General features: G+C 35.3%; 1 protein-coding gene across 5 annotated transcripts in view; it reads right to left on the bottom strand.

The window, feature by feature from the left end:
- Positions 1-19312, bottom strand: part of LOC6041749 (hemicentin-1) — a 321332-nt gene that overhangs the window by 45874 nt on the left and 256146 nt on the right. The window lies entirely within an intron of this gene.

Genomic DNA, 19312 nt, shown 5'->3' with positions numbered 1-19312 from the left:
AGTCTTTTTCACTTCCACGTTCTAGCTACAATTGATATTTCCGAAACAAAATACATCCCAAAGAATAAATTGATAGTTCATCAAATTAAAAAAAGGGAAATGTTTGAAAAAGAGTTGAACAAAAAATTTGAAACTGCTGCCAAATGAATTTTTTCAACTCTCTCATAGAGTCTGGAATTCATGAAAACAACAAGGCTCGATGACGATAACGATAGTTTTATCGTTATCATTATTCCGATAATTCTATCGGCGAAAATCTTATTGCCGATAATGGACAATTAGTAATTTTTAAAATCTTTCTAAAATCGATTAATATCGTAATAAATTTCCAATGCTTTCACTAATAATATTTTTTTGAAAATCTAGTTACTTTCAAAGTAAAATATGTACTCAAAATTGTGCACAAAATATCGTATTTTTTTCGAAAGTACTCAAATTTTCATAATTTGCAATATGGGTTTCAAACGATGCGAAATATTTGTATGAAAACACTAAAATTATCACAAATTACCGTATTTTTTCGAAAATTCTCAAACTTTCTAAATATGCTATATGGGTTTCAAACTGAGTGAAATTTTGTTTACTTTTTCACTTTCTAAGAGTTTTTTAAAGTACTGGAATTTTTACAAATTACCGTTTTCTTTCAAAAATACTAAAATTTTCAAAATATGCAAACGGAGCGAAATTTGGTTAGCTTTTCCACATTATTAGAGCTTTTATTTGAAAATACAAAAAAAATCCCAAATTATCATATTTTTGTCGAAAATACTCAAATTTTCAAAGTATGCAATATAGGTATCAAACGAAGCGATTGCTTTCATGCTTTTTTCACTTTATTAGAGATTTTTGTTTGGAAAATAATTTTCACAAACTGCAGTATTTTTTAAAAATTACTAGAATTTTCAAAATATGCAATATGTTTATCAACCGAAATGAAATTCGTTATGCTTTTTCACTTTTCTTGTAAAAGAATTAAAAAGAATCACAAAATACCGTATTTATCGAAAATACACAACAAATATCCAAAATTTGCAGCATACACAATTTGGATGTACATATGTATGAAGCATGCCAAATTATGCATATTTTGATAATTTTGTATTTTCGACAAAATACGGTAAACTGTGAAAATTTTAGTATTTTCTTTGAAAAAAAACTCCGATAAATTAAAAAGGCATACGAAATTTCGCTGTGTTTGATACTCATAAAGCATATTTAGAAATCTGAGTATTTTCGAATAAATACCATTTTTTGTGAATAATTTTTAGTACATATTTATTAGGGTGTTTCGTCCAAACAAAAAAGTTCTCAGAATCAGGCAAACCGAGGTTCCCTAGTAGAGGATACCCATAGGGACTCTCATGCCAAATACCAGCCCATTTGGTTGAGAATTGGCCTGTCCCCAGCGGTTCAAAGTTTACATGTAAATTACTATGGGATTTTTATGCTTTTCGTTCAATCGTTTCTACAGGTCTTGGGACAACATGGATTCACTCGGAATAAAGACAGGTGTGTAGGGGATGGTCCAATGAACACGTTCCAGAAGGAATTAGGGTTGTCCATTCTGTCCCCAAGGTGCGCATTGGATCGACGTCCGGTGTCTCCAGAATCAACAATTCACCCTTCAAATGTACACATTGTCCTTAGTATGCTTTGACGACTAGCTGAAAATGACGACGCCCCATGTCAGACGGTGAACACGTGGCAGAGCATTCACTCAAGTTTTGGCTCAGAAACTTACTTTAAAGTAATAAAATTATAATTTTTGATGTTCCTGTAACAATTTGACAATAACGTAACATGATGATTTTGTAATAATAATGTAATCGATGCTTCCCCACGTGTTCACCGTCTGCCATGGGGCATCGTAATTTTCAGCTAGCCGTCATAGCATACTAAGGACATTGCGTACATTTGAAGGGTGAATCGTTGATTCTGGAGACACCGGACGTCGATCCAATGCGCACCTTGGGGACAGAATGGACAACCCTAATTCCTTCTGGAATTTGTTCATTGGACCATCCCCTACACACCTGTCTTTATTCCGAGTGTATCCATGTTGTCCCCAGACCTGTAGGACAGATTGAACGAAAAGCATAAAAATCCCATAGTAATTTACATGTAAACTTTGAACCGCTGGGGACAGGCCAATTCTCAACCAAATGGGCTGATATTTGGCATGAGAGTCCCTATGGGTATCCTCTACTAGGGGAACCTCGGTTTGCCTGATTCTGAGTACTTTTTTGTTTGAATGAAACACCCTAATATTTATACTTTGAAACATAAAAGATTAAAAAAAATCTTAATGAAAGCACTACAAAATTAACACATTATCTTTATCGTCAGACGATAGTATTATCGACGATTTTTTTTTTTTTTTTTTTTTTAATTTATATTTATTCAAATTTCTTTTCCATGTACATTCATTCAGTTAAAATATTATTGAGTGTCCAATCACAAACGATGACTTTTCACCTCAATTTTAAATACTAGCAACTTTCATTTATTCATGAAATATTGTAGCTTTCGCTATTCAGTGATTTCAAATGTAGGAGGTCCTACATGTACAAAAGGGAAAAGGGATACCTTAAAACTAACTTATAAACTATATAAAGAGCGGATCAATGCAGCTGAAGACTGCAATGATTTTTGTCGAAATGCATCAATTATCTTATTGGACATAACATCCAAAGTGTCAACTTCGGCTAATTGATGAAGTTCACTGGTGCTGAACCAGGGAGGAAGTTTCAGAATCATTTTCAGAATTTTGTTCTGAATCCTCTGAAGTTTTTTCTTCCTGGTTAAGCAACAGCTTGTCCAGATCGGCACAGCATAAAGCATGGCAGGTCTGAAAATTTGTTTATAAATTAACAGTTTATTCTTGAGACAAAGTCTAGAATTCCTGTTTATAAGTGGATACAAACATTTAATATATTTGTTACATTTAACCTGGATACTTTCAATGTGATCCTTGTAAGTAAGGTTTTGTCAAAACCAAGTCCAAGATATTTCACTTGATCCTCCCACTTTAAATTTACCTCATTCATCTTTATAATGTGATGACTTTTGGTTTAAGAAAATCAGCCCTTGGTTTGTGAGGGAAAATAATAAGTTGAGTTTTGCAGCATTTGGAGTAATTTTCCATTCTTTCAAATAAGAATTGAAAATATCCAAGCTTTTGTAATCTTCTTGTGATGACACGAAGGCTTCTGCCTTTGGCGGAGATGCTTGTGTCATCAGCAAAAGTGATTTCTGACATCCTGGGGCAAATCAGGCAAGTCAGAAGTAAAAATATTGTATAAAATTGGACCCAAAATGCTTCCTTGAGGGACGCCAGCACGTACAGGTAGTTGATCAGATTTGCTATTCTGATAACATACCTGCAGAGTACGATCCGTCAAATAATTTTGAATAATTTTCACGATATAAATCGGAAAATTAAACCTTTTCAATTTCGCAATCAAACCTTTATGCCAAACACTGTCAAATGCTTTTTCTATGTCTAGAAGAGCAGCGCCAGTAGAATAGCCCTCAGATTTGTTGCTTCGAATTAAATTTGAAACTCTCAACAACTGATGAGTAGTTGAATGCCCAAGGCGAAATCCAAACTGCTCATCAGCGAAAATTGAATTTTCATTAATGTGCGTCATCATTCTATTAAGAATTATTCTTTCGAATAATTTACTAATAGATGAAAGCAAACTAATGGGCCGATAGCTTGAGGCTTCAGCAGGATTTTTATCCGGTTTCAAAATCGGAATTACTTTGGCATTTTTCCAACTACTGGGAAAATATGCCAAATCAAAACATTTGTTGAAAATTTTGACCAAGCAACTTAAAGTTGCTTCTGGTAATTTTTAATTAAAATGTAAAAATGCCATCCTCACCAGGGGCTTTCATATTTTTAAATTTTTGATAATAGATTTTATTTCATTCAGATCCGTATTAAAAACTTCATCTGATGAAAATTCTTGTTCAACAATATTCTGAAATTCTATTGAAATTTGATTTTCAATAGGACTCAAAACATTCAAGTTGAAATTATGAGCACTCTCAAACTGCTGAGCAAGTTTTTGAGCTTTTTCCCCATTAGTTAATAGAATATTATCACCATCTTTTAAAGAAGGGATGGGTTTTGAGGTTTCTTAAGAACCTTTGAAAGTTTCCAAAAGGTTTGGAATAAGGTTTAATTTGTTCGACATCTCTTGCGAACTTTTCATTTCGCAGGAGAGTGAATCTGTGGTCAATAACCTTTTGCAAATCTTTTGAATTCGCTTCAGTGCAGGATCACGAGAACGTTGATACTGTCTTCGGCGAACATTTTCAGACGAATCAGAAGCTGAAGATCGTCATCAATAATGGGAGAATCAAATTTGACTTGGACTTTAGGAATAGCAATATTCCTAGCATCCAAAATTGCATTAGTTAAAGATTCCAAGGCTGAATCAATATCAGCTTTGGTTTCTAAAACAAAATCATGATTTAAATTATTCTCAATATGATGCTGATACCTGTCCCAATTAGCTTTGTGGTAATTAAACACAGAACTATTGGGTCTGGTAACTGCTTCATGAGAAAGTGAAAAAGTTACTGGAAGATGATCAGAATCAAAATCAGCATGAGTCACTAAAGGACCACAATACTGACTTTGATTTGTCAAAACCAAATCAATTGTTGATGGATTTCTAACAGAAGAAAAGCAAGTTGGCCCATTCGGGTATAAAACCGAATAAAGACCAGAAGTGCAATCTCTGAACAGAATTTTACCATTGGAATTTACTTTTGAATTATTCCAAGATTGGTGTTTGGCATTAAAATCACCGATGATCAAAAATCGAGATCTATGCCGAGTAAGTTTATTCAAATCCCCTTTGAAATAATTTTTATTTTCCCCAGTGCATTGGAATGGCAAATATGCAGCTGCAATCATAATTTTCCCAAAAGAAGTTTCAAGTTCAATGCCCAAACTTTCAATAACTTTTAACTTAAAGTCACGTAACGTGCTATAAGTCATACTACGGTGGATAACTATTGCAACTCCACCGCCATTTCGATTCATTCGGTTATTAGTTATAACTTTATAATCTGGATCACTTTTCAAATAAGTGCCAGTTTTTAAAAATGTTTCGGTTATAACAGCAACATGCACGTTATGAACTCGTAAAAGTTGAAAAATTCATTTTCTTTCGCTTTTAAAGAGCGAGCATTAAAATTCATAATATTGATGGAATTACTTAGATCCATGATTAAACTTCAGGGTAAGAACAACATCATTCGCAAATTTTAATCCAATCTGGATTGCTTCCATCATGGATGTAGCATTACTCATTGTTTGAATCAAACCAAACAGTGAGTTTTGCAAAAAAGTCATTTTTTCAAACGTAACATCAGAAGATCCCAAAGCGTTGCCAGCAGAAAAATTTTCAAATGAGATTTGAGGTACCTGCCCAATTTCAGAAAGATTGGTAGAGGATTTAAAATTCGTGGATGAACCCGAAACGACGTTAGCATAAGAAATGCCATTGTTGTTACCTAACTTTTCCACGGTAGGGGTATTTCTAGAATTGTTCGAGTGAGACAGCACGAACGTTTGATTTAAAGATGCAGGTACAACCTGACTTTGAGAAAATTTCGGTTTGGATTTCGGCTGATGCTTAGCACGAGAATCCAAAACCTTTTTCTGATGGGGCAATCCCAGAAATTTGATTTGTGATTTCCACCACAATTTGCACATTTAAATTGGGTGACTTCTTTCACGGGACAATTGTCCTTGTCGTGAGAAGAATCCCCGCAAACCATGCATTTTGGAACCATGGCGCAATGATCAGTACCGTGACCGAATGCCTGGCAACGCCGGCACTGGGTCAGATTCTGGCCATTACCGCCATGTTTCTTAAAATGCTCCCACTTTACCCGTACATGGAACAAAAACTGAACTTTGTCCAAAAGTTTCAAATTGTTGATTTCATTTCTGTTGAAATGAATCAGATAAAATTGTGAAGTCAAACCAAAGCGAGAAATATTCCCGTTTGATTTTTTCTTCATTGGTATTACTTGGGATGGGGCAAAGCCAAGCAACACCTTAAGTTCGTTTTTGATCTCATCCACCGACAAGTCGTTGGAGAGACCTTTCAAGACCGCCTTGAATGGCCGAGCATTCTTGGTCTCATACGTGTAGAAATTGTGTTTGTGGTTTTCAAATAACCAACAAAAGTTTGGTGATCTTGTAAAGATTCCGTCAACAAGCGACATTCTCCTCTTCGACCAAGCTGGAACGAAACTTTCAAATTGCAAGTTTCCTTGCAATTCTTCAGTTGCGTTCGAAAGCTGGCCAAATCGGAGACGGAAGTCACTACAATTGGCGGAGCCTTTACTCTTTCTCGACGGCAGAAGGCTCAGTACGAGGAGAAGGTTCCTTGTCATCAGTTTCGGATAAAACACCGAAACTGTTTGTCAATGGAATTGGAGGATTGACCTCACATTCAGAATCAGAATCAGACCTCAGAAGAGGCTGTTTTCTTTTTCTGTTTCCGTTAGCCGGTTTAGCGTTCAAACGCTTCACCGACGTAACGACCAAATCTTCAGAAGATTTGCGTTTACCTTTGTTTTGACGCATTTTGCAAGCAAAGTTCTCTTAAAAAGATGGCTTCGTTTGCAAAATACAAAAAAATTTCAGGTGGGGTTAGTCTTGAAAAGACTGTTTAGAATTCTGGAAAATAACTCAGGTAGTCTTTAAAAAGACTGTGAATTTTGTTTTGAAATAACTCTGAGCTTAGGTAGTAAAAAATACCGCAGCTCTAGTGTCCGTTCACCACGAAGGTTCGCAAGACACTGTATTATCGACGATAATTTTATCGATTAACAAGCTTGGAAAACAATTTCGAAAAGGAATACTTTTTAGAGTCTTTCGACAATTTTCCAATAACGATGAATAAATTTCGAATCTTAATGATGAGTTTGAACTGTTTATGCAAAAGATAAGATGAAAATTTGTCATAAGTGTAATTTCTGTCCCTGATCACGAATCCGAGCTTCATTTTTCGATATCTCGTGACGGTGGGGCGGTACGACCCCTTAAATTTTTGAACATGCAAAAAAATACGTGCTTTTCAATAATTTGAAGTCTGGATGGAAATTCGGTATCAAAGGGACTTTTATGTGAAATTGGACGCCCGATTTGATGACTCAAAACTTTGCCATCTTCCGTAACTCAACTATATTTTTTTTAACATTTCATTTTTAGGGAAATAGAATGTACTTTTTGAATCTTAATCAACTCAGAAGGGTCATTTTTCATTTAGAACGAAATTTTTTCATGTTAAAATCTCGTGTTTTCCTAACTTTGCAAGGTTTTTTTTTTAGAGTGTAACAATTTTCTACAAAGTTGTAGAGCAAACAATTGCAAAAAATTGAAAATACCTGACCGAAACATATTGAAGCAAAAAACATAAAAAAATAATAACATAATCCGATAGCGTGTTTGGGATTGTTACAAAACATTATGAATATATTGGTAAAAAATTGATGTACAATACAGCAAAACTTATTCCACTTAATCTCTTTTCGTCCCACCGTCCAGTAACGCAATCACTCTGCTCTGCTCTTCTTCCTTCAAAAATCGGCGCCTATTTTTTTGCGCCTCCACACCTCGCCCAACTGGTTGCACGCCCGAAAAAAAAAGAAGATTCGCCTCTATTTCGGGCGGGTTTCGCCCCGCGGGGAGAAATTGGGTGTGCATTTCGTCAGGGCCTCGCAACATTTTTTTCGTTCGTTTCTCCTGCTGCTCGTCGTCCTTTCAACTGTCAACCGGAAGCAATCATTTTTATCCCAACTGCATCCACCGTCATTGGAAACGCTTTTTTTTTTGGACGAAGTTGAGAGGACACGTGGCAGAAGGGTCAAAAAACGTGGTGTATTGTCTGCGGCAAAAGTCTCTTTCAGTGTCGTGCTGGGGGAGCATTTTTGGGTTACTTTTTGACGATCCTAGGCGGCGAGTCGGCAAAATGACTTTTTCCTTTCGAGCTTTTTTTGTTGCCTTAGGGGGAGTTGCGCAAGCAAAGCAAAAATACCGTTTTTGGCCTCGTTGGCACAGGCACAGTGACGAAGTGACAAATTCGTCACTCTGACAAATTGGATGAGTAAACTGTAAGGGAGAAAGGGTAAGAGCGTGACTTGCAGCCTCGTCTTAAAGGGAGTGGGTATTGAAGACTTTTGAAATTGAAGATATCTTTTTGTCAATTTCTTGAGTTCAGTCATCTTTCTTGAGTACACAGAAAAAAAATCATGGTAATATAACATCTGGGAAGGGGTACATCTTTTATATCAGAAAAAAAGGTGTAATTTTACCTCTGGAAATGTGTAATTTTTCCACTTTTCTGGTGTAATGTCACTTTTTCAGTCTAAATTGAGGTAAAATTACATCATAAAAGAGGTAATAAATATTCAACCTTCCAAAATTACAGCTTCCAAATTTAGATTATTTTTTTCTGTGTACACACAACTTTTGAAGAGGTTTTTGAAAGTTTTACCTTAAACTAGTTACATTTATTTTGTATTCTTATTAAAATTTACACAAATTCGTTTATTTTAAGAGGTTTAAAAATAATTTGAATTTGGATTCCTGAAGAAATCCTGAATATCCACCAGTACAAGTTTCTATTTCCAACCAAAAAACCTCTACAGAGCCATCCAATCGAGCTCCGCCCCCAACCCTTGGTTCCAAGAGTGGCCAACCCCACCCACCACCGCTCAACAAAAGAGAGACCCATCCCAAACTTTGTCCGACTCCGACTTTCGTGGGGATGGCGTCGGCTGCCATTTTCCCGGAAATAACAAGATAATCAAGGCTCAATACCGTCGTCCGAATCGACGTTCGATAAAAGGTGGACCGCCATCGCGTGACCGGGCGGGTCGTAAAGCCCGACAACGCCATCCGATGACAACCGATAAAAACATCGTCTTTTGCTCTGAATTGGGGGCTAGATCTCGAGTGAGGGGTGGATTCGACTAGATTGGGACTTGTTTTTTCGAAGGTGTGTGTGTGTACTGCAAAAACAACTTCAACTTTGGGAAAGAAATGTTTGGCTTCGAATTGGTCGCTTGTTTGTTTTAGGTTCAGAAGACTCTTTGAATGGTTGGGTCGGTTCATCGAGGGGTGTTACATGTTTTGACATTTCGGTCTAACGTAAGTAAGGCGGTTGCAAATATTTATTTGTCAAAGTTTTTACCCTTCTCCACCATTATTGGACCAGCATGAAAAAAATTATCAGTTTTTCTTCACTCTCTTCTGACAGCACTTGCTGCTCCTGCAGAAAAAAGTGAGTTAGGCATCGCGACGCTCATGCAACCAAGCAAGCTGGTGGTTGCCATAAGAGCTAGAAGAAAAAGTAGATCTACATCTATGTTTTCAGCGGTGGTGTTATAAATTCTGTAAAATTCTTATTAGTTGACGAATCTTTTCGCACTCTTTGGCAAAGTTGTACTCTGGAACACGGGCTAAGAGCTCATGAGGTTTTTGAGAAACATAAAAAAATAGATAAGGGTCTCTTAACTGGCAAAAACAAAAATGCACCGATTATATGGGGGTCATTCCAGGTCAACTGAGTACACTTTTGGACTCGACCTTCACCGATATGGACCAAACTTGGAGGGAACGTTCTTCTATCGATAGTTAACAGAAATCCCAAGTTTGGTGCTGATTGGACCATCCCTCTATTTTTGGCACCGCCCTCTTTTTTGGCGATTTTCTAAAAAACTTTTTTTCTTTTAATACTTTCTACAGTTTGCATTTTATAGAAAATTGTCCAACAAAATTCGACAAAAATAAAATTTTAACCCTTAAATGCCCACTAATATTATATTTTAACACTTAAAGCATAAAAATTCAGTTTTAACCAATTCCTTATATTTTTATTTATTTTATTTTATCACCATCGTGTTCCCCGGACAATTTTACATAATCATCAATGTAGACCTCAAACTAAAATAAACTGTTGGCGAGATACAGCAATTTTACTGAAACAAAGTTTGATTTTGCGCTGCACCCTGTTCTATGAATTCAAATCTGAAATAAATTTCTCACATATAGAAACCGAACTATGCAGGATTCATTCCTTTTTGTTGAAAAGTACACCATGTACTTCCAAGTGCTGCGTAAAATCAAACTTTTTTTCAGTAAAATCGCTGTATCTTGCCAATGGTTCATTTTATTTTGAGGTCTACATTGATTATTATGTAAAATTGTCCGAGTATCACGATGGTGATAAAATAAAACAAATTAAAATATAAGAAATCAGTCAAATTGAATCTTAACACTTAAAACGTTTAAATATAATATTAGTGAGCGTTTAAGGGTTGAAATTATATTTTTATCAAATTCCTTGGACAATTTTCTATATAATGCAACCTGTAGAAAGTATTTTGCTCAAATAGAAAGAAAAAGTTTTTTAGAAAATCGCCAAAAGAGAGGGCGGCTCCAAAAATAGAGGGATGGTCTAATCAGCACCAAACTTGGGATTTCTGTTAACTTTCGATAGATGAACGTTCCCTCCAAGTTTGGTCCATATCGGTGAAGGTCGAATCCAAAAGTGTACTCAGTTGACCTGGAATGACCCATGGGTTAAATCCCATTTGAACTTCAAAATCAAAGCACCAGGTCCTGTCGCAACCAATCAAGCTCATCTTTGGGATTCGGGCACAGTACACCTAGCGGATCATGCCCGGAAATGCCCGCAAAATTGACACCTTTTCTGTTCATTCAAATACAATGTTTTAGCGTACAACACTTTATTCATTAAAGTTCAACCTTCAAAAATAAAAGAGTGTCGCTATGGAAAACATATCGGACGACGCTGATTCTTACCTAAATGTATCGCAATAATTTGTTTCTGATCATTTCGGGTTCTTCGGCAAACTAATCTGGTTTGATCTGGTTTGCCTGGAATATAATTCATTTTTTTCTTTTAAAAGGCATTTCACAATTTTTTTTTGTTAGTTGGATGAAATTGCCAACATTTAAGCTGTTGAAAATGAAGGAAAAATTGTCCATAAAAATTTGTAATTGATCAAAAATATGATTTTTTCGCAAAGTGCACCGTTTTCCGTTAGTAATAATATCAAAAATTTCATGCATTGGAAATATAATGATAACATTGATTTTTCAAGTTTGTAGGCATTTATAAAAGAACAAAATTAATATAAAATTAGTTTTTTTTAAAATAAATTGTATCATTGTCTCTCAGATCAACTAAAACAAAACATTGAAGCTTATTTTAACATAAACTTATATTTTACATAAACATTGAAAAATATTTGCAACGGCCTAAATGGAAATGGGAAAAACTTTGGTCTGGGTGAAAATTAGGGTGGTTCACTTTAAGGATGATTTTGAAATTCTAACACTCCAGGAATATTTTTGATCGAAGACACTTAAACTTTAAACCGACATCCAAGCCTCTTTAAATTTTGAGAATGGTTCTGAGCTAACATTTACAAATCGTTTTTTTGACGGGTTATGAATTATTTTTTGGAGCTATTTTAGAGCTCTTAGGTGTCTTTTAAAATTATAATTTACAGAATAAAAAGGTTTTATCACTGCTTTTTTCAAGATTATTTTTTAATATGTGTGGAAATAGCATTTCAAATTTAAAATTTTAGCATGATTTTTAATAATTTTGATGGAAGAATGTTTTTGTTGTTGCTGTGCTTGAAGTTTAAGTAATTATTAGCATAAAAAAACATTCAAATTCAAGCTTTCAAAAGTATTTTCAAATCCCCGGAAAATCTCTCTCCAGCGTTTTGCGAGCATTGGGCAGCATCTCGCGAAGGGAAAATGGTGCAAAATGTTTTATTTATTAGCTCTCCATACGGTGATTTATCGACAAACAGTTTGGGATTAGTTGGCCGGCTGGTATAAATCTCCCGCTCCCCTTTTTTTTGCCCCAAAATTTCGCCTGGCCTTCTTCAGGTAGGGAATTTCGAAAACAAGGGAGCAAACAGGTTCTTTTTACCTTGTTCTTGGAACTGGAACTGGTTATTGCCTGCCCATTCCCACAGGAACTTTTTCCCCGGACTGCCAGTGTGCGTGGGTGGAGGACATCATTTAGGTTTGGAAATAAAAAGGTCCAAGGCCGGTCGGAAAGGCGAAATACGGCCAAACTTTGACTGCGAATGGTCACTTTACTTTTCTAGTTTTGGCTGAAAAATGAAATGATTTTTTTTTAAGGTAAAGCAATAACTGACATTTTTGAAATTTAATATCATTCGATCGGAAAATATAATAACTAAGCTCATCCCGCACTGCTACCCGACTTAATCAGCGCAGTTTTTAATCTATTGACCCCACCGGCAAGCGACCAACTTGGCCCCAAATTTTCCCGATCAGCAGTCAATTGGCATGCCAATCACGTGGCAGGACGTGACCAAAATCGAACGACCCCTGCCCTACCAATGGCGGTCGATGGCAGCAGTTGGCGACCCCTTGCTGCTGCTGCCGGGGTAAAAATTATGAGTTTTGCTTTTTATCGGCAATAATTTTTATTCATTATTGATGCCATTATGGTTTTTGCAGCGCTGGGCAAACTTTGGTGCGCGAGGAAGAAAGTTTCCTACTTTTACCGCTATGCTTTCACCTTTTTTCCGGGGGTAATTGAGAAAAATGGCTCAATAAAAGTGCTCTTTATATTGGTGCGATGCCTTTTTTGGCCAAAATCGGCTGATTAGAAGTGGGCTCGGTGTCGAGATGTTTCAATTTATCAGCTACAACTATGGGTTACTAAACATGTTTGAGCAATTTATTGACTCGTTAGAGGGATCATTTATCTTGGATAATTGCTAAAGTGGAATCACTTTGCTGATAATTCGATCTTGGGTTATGAGAATTGATTGTTGTTTTGCAAAAACTGCAATCAATTTCGACAACTTCACTAGGCATAAACATCTTTTATTGCCTTTTATGTTATAGTTTATTGGTTCCTCGCCAACTTGTTCCACAATGTAATTGTCGAAGATTTAAACTTTTTTTTTAATTTATATTCTTTTAGTTTCAATGTGAAATTCCTTCCTTTTCCTGGAAATTTAGTGTCAAAGGGACTTTTATGTAAAATTGGACGCCCAATTTGATGGCGTACTCGAAATTCCGAAATAATGTATTTTTCATAAAAAAAAGATTTTTTTTTTTAGATTTTGCCGATTTTCATTATTCAACTGTAATTTTTTTTCGAATATGTAATTTTAAGGAAATTTTATATACCTTTCGAATCTTCTTTAACCCAGAAGGGTAAGTTTTTCATGCAGAACTTAATTTGCATGTTATAATTCGTGTTTTTTAACTTTGCAGGTTTATTTTTTAAGTGTGTAACAATGTTCTACAAAGCTTTAGTGCAGACAATTACAAAAAAATTGATAAATAAACATAAGGGATTTGCTAATAAACGTCACAAGTTATCGCGATTTTACGAAAAAAAAAGTTTTAAATAATGGCCTATCTACAATCACTTAACTTAGAAAATTTCACTTAGCTTAGGAGTTTGAATCAATGGAAATGAATCTGATCTTCTACAATGAAAAGGAATAAAATTAGAAACTTGACGTATGGTTTGGAAAATTTCAAAATCTACAGTAAGTTGACGTTTCCATATCAAAGGTAAACAAACAACTGCATAGCAACGTATATCAGCCCAGCAAATTTTCTAAGTTGATTGTGGATGACGGCCGTAAGTTGTGTACATTTTCTAAGTTTTACTTTACTTAACTATTCTAAGCTAAGTGATTGTAGATAGGCCATAAGTTGGTCGTCATTGATCATGGCCGTTCATGGTCACCCGCTACAGACACGGACGACGAAACAAAAAGAAACGCAAAAAGTAACTTTTCCAAAACTTTTTTTTCGTAAAATCGCAATAACTCGTGATGTTTTTTCAGTCTAGTAACGGAAAATCGCAGTGTTTTTAATAGTTTTTTAGCATTTTTTTTTGTGAAAAATGCGTTTTTTTAGAATTTTTAGTACGCCATCAAATCGAGCGTACAATTTTACATATAAGTCCCTTTGATACCAAATTTCTATCTCATCACCGTTTCAGGCTTCAATTATTGAAAAACACCTCTTTTTTCGCATGTTCAAAAATGGAAGGTGTCGTACCGCCCCTCCGTCACGAGATATAAATAAACGGACCTCAGATTCGTGATCAGGGACAAAAGTTACCCCTTAGGAAAAAGTTTCACACAAATCGAAGAGGTTTCGGTGCAACTGCTCTGTGAGTTGGCGGAAAATTACCCATTTATATCTTTTTCAAACAAATTGTTCGTAAATTACGATAACTTGTGATGGTTAATTTTTTTTTACAAATTATTTGTCATAGTCTGTTTTACAACTATGTAGAACATTGTTTAACTTTATAAAATATCCCTGCAAAGTCAGAAAAAACACGATATTTCCTTTTCTTTTTCTATAAACCAATAATTTTCCAAATCAAATATTATTTTTTTCTACTGAAAAATTCTTGAAATATAAAATGTTTTTGAATCCTTTTATGAACAAAAATAGCTAGTAGAAAACCTTAAAATTAAATGTTTTTTTATAAAGTTTATTCAAGAAAATAATATAACTTTTATTTTTCGGTTCAAACGCTTTGAAACTGGAACATTTAAAGTACGTGGAGAAAAAACTACTTTTTGCATTTTTTCAAAAAATCATTTTTTTGAAAAAAAAAACTTTGTCATTGTACCAGGTTTGCACCATCCCGAACTCTACCGCTGAATATATTATATTATAGTCCCCTTAAACACTAAAATGTATAATAAAAACAAGTCTTATGGAAATTGAAATCAAATAAATAAGGATTAATAAATAAATAAAAATTGAAAATGTTGGAATATTTTCCAACTGGCAAGATTCTTCTCAAGATTATTATTTTTAAAACATGTACTATACTGTACATGTACTACATGTTTTAAAAATAGTTGGGTTAAAAAGTTGGATACCGTGGAAATGGAAATAAATTCAAATATTTTTTTTTGTATATGATTCATAACTAAGCTTGCTGCTAGAGGTTTAAAGAAAACTAACTTAATCCACCTATGTGGTTGGAGCCTTCCTCACAACAATGGATGTACACAAGTGTCATCTATTGTTTAGATCCGGCTTCCAAAAAGTACATCGATATCACTTAAGTGGCCATATCTCGAGACAGGGTTGTCAGATCTTCAATGTTTTGGGCTCGCTGGAAAGGTCTTTTGATAACCTAACCAACAATAGGTCGGATGGTGGATCCGGACATAGTTTAAGTGAGATCCGGCTTCAAAAAAGTACATCAATATCACTTGAGGGGCCATATCTCGAGACAGGGTTGCCAGATCTTCAATGTTTTAGACTCGTTGGAAAGGTCTTTTAATAATCTAACCAACGATGGGTCGGATGATGGACCCGAACATAGTTTACATACATTTAAGTGAGATCCGGCTTCAAATAAGTATATCAATATCACTTAAGTGGCCATATCTCGAGACAGGGTTGCCAGATCTTCAATGTTTTGGACTCATTGGAAAGGTCTTTTGATAACCTAACCAACGTCGGGTCGGATAGTGGACCCGGACATAGTTTACATACATTTAAGTGAGATCTGGCTTCAAAAAAGTACATCAATATCACTTAAGTGGCCATATCTCGAGACAGGGTTGCCAGATCTTCAATGTTTTACACTCGTTGGAAAGGTCTTTTGATAACCTAACCAACGTCGGGTCGAATAGTGGACCCGGACATAGTTTACATACATTTAAGTGAGATCCGGCTTCAAAAAAGTACATAAATATCACTTAAGTGGCCATAACTCGAGACAGGGTTGCCAGATCTTCAATGTTTTGGACTCGTTGGAAAGGTCTTTTGATAACCTAACTAACGATGGGTCGGATGATGGACCCGGACATAGTTTACATACATTTAAGTGAGATCCAAATATATGTGAAAACACATTTTTATTCATAACTTTTGAACTACTTATCGAAACTTCAATCTGTATAAAACTCGATCTATGGGACCCTAAACCAAGTCGAATGCAACAAGTTCGGGTCAAATCGGTTCAGCCAGTGCCGAGAAACATGAGCTAGTTTGTTGGTCACATACATACACACACACATACACACACACATACACACACACATACACACAGACATTTGTTCAGTTATCGATTCTGAGTTTTTATGTATACATGAAGGTGGGTCTACGACATTTTTATACAAAGTTCATTTTTAGAGCAGGATTATAGCCTTACCTCAGTGAGGAAGGCAAAAATATCAATGTTCAATTTCAATCATGTTAACAAAGTTTATAAGCTTTTTAACAAAAAAAAAGAATTTCTAAATTCTGGATTAAATTGTAAAAAGTTCGAGTTTTGTCTAGAATTAATTAAATTTAGTTTTGTTTATAAAAATCATTTTTTTAGAATGGTGTTTAAAAAAACACCATTTACAAACTAATTTTAACTTCTCTTAGTGAACAATTTTATAATGAATCCATAGAACCCAAAAAAGAATTCTGTTTTCCGATTCGAACTCATTTTCATTGAAAAAATGAACACATTTTGAGAAAAACAAAACAACCCTTTTTATCCGAACGAAACTATGAAAAAACGAAACTATTGGCACTACGCCCCCCGGGGCATGGCCTTCCTCTAACGTGGGATTTCTGCTCCAGCGCCTCTGACGAGACAGGAGAAACCGGGACCGACGTTTTACTTCACCATCCGATAGAAGCTCAGTGGATAAGGCGGGAATCGAACCCGCGTCTCATAGCATCATCGGGATCGGCAGCCGAAGCCGCTACCCCTGCGCCACGAGACCCATACCCTTTTTATCCATATTTTCTAAATTAAAGTTGACTAAATTCTTAAACATTTCAAAGTTTTATGCAATCTTCTTCTTTAAATATTTTGAGCACTTCTCTACCATGGTAATTATGATTCCATACACAGAAAAAAAAGTGTAAAATTACCCGACACGGAAACATTGTTTTGGACGTAAAATCGCTTTATGTAAATTTGAAATCCGATGTAAATGGTTGAATGTCATTTAAACACCCATCATGTAAAATGAGATTGTACGTAACCGGTGAATCTTACGTAAATGAAAAAAATGTTAACGAAAACCCACAAATTTGAATGGATAAAAAACATGTAAACTGTGAAAAACATTTAAAAACGTTTCATGTAAATGCTAAAATGTTGTAAAATCCTTAATTTTTCCTTACTTTTGTGTTTGACACTTAGCAAAATCAAAACAATTGTGTGCTGCCGCGGGTCGGTTCGGTTGCTTGTAAATGTAAGTTTCTTTACGGCGGACCACTGTTATGGTGAAATTGGCAATCTTTATCGATGGTGGGGACACTTTTTGAATCCAGAGTCCGGTGACATTCACCGGAACATTTGAACCAAAACGCGTTTCGCCTAGAGAATATCTTAATCGCGAATTCTTTTCGGAAGGAAGTGGAAGTGGAAGGAAATTGGTGTCTTCCAGCTGTTGATTTTGGTGAGTATTTTTTTCATTTTTCCTTTTGCAGAACACATTTTTGATTTTGTTGCCTACCACTTTCGACGTGAGATTTGATCCGGACTGCCAATCTCGGATTCACGGAAGTTTCTTGATGATGGTACTCGAATGAAACACCTTGGTCCTGATTGCAACGGAGTTTCTTAGTCCTTTTCTCAGTGTCTACCATTTTTCTGCAGAACCAGGTAAGTAGAGGACGTTCCGTTTCCGATTTGCATCTTTGGCTGGTCAATCACCTCCTCACTCATGTCCACTCTAAAGTATGAATCCGTCTCGTATCACACGGTCGAGTCTCCCAGGATATTCCGGATTTTTTCAAGATTGGCGTATTCGACGAGCTGTCTACGTTGACCAGCTGCCCTGCTGCAGGAAGCGGATAAACATCTTTACAGCACTTTGATGGTCCGACACCTAGAATCCCGGAAGAGGGTTTTCAGATCAGATGCTCTCACGCGACTTTTTTTTTCACAATTATTGTATCCGTTTTGTTTCCCTTTTAGACTTACATTTTTACCAAACGATTTCACCGCAAATACTTCACTTGGGCGTATCTCCAGGCTAAAAAAAATGCATATCGCTTGTTTAGATGTCTTTTCTTAAAGATGTGAGCGAGATAGACTGTTTTATTTCACTTCATTGTGGCTCTTTGAAATATTTGTCGTGTTGCCAGGTGCAACTTGACAAGTGGCAAGGGTATAAACTTTTCAAGGTATATGCTGGAATTTGTCGGAGTTACTGCAGAAGGGAATTATTTTACTAGTTTTAATTAGGGTGATTCAATTTATTAGAAATGTCTTCGATATTGACCTAATTTCGCAATATGGTCTGAAAGTCTTATGTTAATTCCGTAAAAAACTTTTTAATAGGGTGAATCCGTAGATGTAAATCAGGGGTGCCCAAAGTATGGCCCGCGATCAAGTTTGCAGCAAATATTTTACAAAGCTTTCGTCGATCAACCCACCCCTCCACCATTATTAAAAAAATTACTCGAAAAACCAGGAGCAAAAATATATTTTCAAAAAGTTAAAAAATTAAATTTAAGAGCATTCAGCTGAAATTAATTAAATATGCATTCCTTTGCACTTTAAATCATTTGAGCATGTTTATTAAAAATAATTTGAATTTAAGTGAATTTTCGATGATAAATGTTGTTTCGTTTTTTTGAAAATAACGATTGCAGGTTAACTATACGGAAGCTTAAAACATTTTCGTTTTTTTTTTCAATTGAAATGTTGAAATTCTGGATCTCAACGATTTTTCATTAGCCACATTTAACTTATAAAAGAATTGTTCAACATGTAATGTCACCACAATTTTCGAAATATAAAAACAAAACTTTTTTTTTGAAAACACAAGTACATTCAGTAAGAACTTTTTTTTTCAAATATCAGAAACAACAATACCGATAGAAACTCGTTATTTTGTGGTTTCTATTATTTTGAAAAGATTTTTTTTTTAAATGTTTTTTTGGTCTTTTTGAATCCTTTTTTAGTGTGGGGTATCCAGGTACTGACAAAAAGCAAAAATATTGTAATATTATTCTTGGAACCGTCAACTTTATTGAATTAGAAAAAAGGGAAACGCATGGAGCTAGCTATTTACTTATGTTTTGTTCAATATTTTGAAAGTTTTGGTTGACCCTATTTCAATCTCTCACCCATGGTTTGTTTTTTTTTTTCTTAATATCAAGGTTTTGAAAAACCTTGAAAAAAAACAAACAATTCTTATAAAGCTACTTAATGGTTTAGTGTTTCAGTTGAAAATGATTATATAG

Source organism: Culex quinquefasciatus, chromosome 3 (assembly GCF_015732765.1).
Source record: "Culex quinquefasciatus strain JHB chromosome 3, VPISU_Cqui_1.0_pri_paternal, whole genome shotgun sequence".
Lineage (NCBI taxonomy): Eukaryota > Metazoa > Arthropoda > Insecta > Diptera > Culicidae > Culex > Culex quinquefasciatus.
Note: the sequence above shows the minus strand (reverse complement) of the source record. Positions and strands in the feature narration are given on the sequence as shown.